Genomic DNA, 1,006 nt, shown 5'->3' with positions numbered 1-1,006 from the left:
TGTCTAGTTTTGCTGCTCTACCTGTTATCGCACTGTCATATCAGCGACCGACGCGTCGCAGCGATTTGCAATAAATATAAATGGTTATTTGGAGTCTTTTTGTATTTTTATTTCAACTCCAAATTTGTTACTTTTACAGGTATCCCGTGAAACCATATCGAAAATACAAGCGAGTGAGCGGGGTGGGGTGAGCGGTTGGTTCCGAAAGAATGTTGACGTCTCTCGATGAGAGCGAAACATAGATGTCGCTAGTGCTGCTGCATAAGTAGCGTAGTAGAAATAAGCAACCTGAGATATGTATGCATAGGAAAAATTCGTGTCTAAATTCCTGTCCAGCGGTGGTGTAGGGGTTATAGCACGCAGCACGGATTGCTGAGGACCTGGGTTCGATTCCCAGCGCTGGTCTCTTTTTCTGGTTTTTCTGTGCATCCATGTCTCAGTTTGTATTTTCGATATTGCAATAAATTGTCACGTGGATGAAACAACGTTTCATAAACGCCGGCAGCCCTTTCGAATTTATGATATCTACACATGTGCTTGGCGTCCGCGCTTCTTCCTTGTGTTTTGTGGAAAATATACGCGCTCTTCCTCGCCTGAAGAGGTTTCTTTTGATGACTTTGTATTGAAAGTTAAGTTTATTTATTTATACAGGAATTGATCTTAATATTTTACGGAAGCTGCGCCCGTTCGGTTAATTTATGACTTATTAACCGAAAGCGTCACTTTTGAAAATATTGAAAAAATAATTTATAACAAATCAGTTTTCGTGAAAGTACAGAGCATTGCCAAGTCATTTTCGGGCAATTTCCGTTATTAAGAGCGTCTTCATTCGCTGTTATTGTTTAGGGTCCGATGTAAATTAGCTGGCGGGTGGGCTTTAGAAGGAAACCTTATTAATTTCAACAAAGTTGCTGCCTGTTTTGCGGTACGACAAGAAAAGGCATCTGTCGAATTTCTGGTCGATCGCGATTGAAATTGAAACAAAATAGCTTGGGTGCGACCTGCG

This window comes from Choristoneura fumiferana, chromosome 4, assembly GCF_025370935.1.
Source record: "Choristoneura fumiferana chromosome 4, NRCan_CFum_1, whole genome shotgun sequence".
Classification (NCBI taxonomy): Eukaryota; Metazoa; Arthropoda; class Insecta; order Lepidoptera; family Tortricidae; genus Choristoneura; species Choristoneura fumiferana.
The sequence above is the reverse complement of the archived record's forward strand: the minus strand, read 5'-3'. Positions refer to the sequence as shown.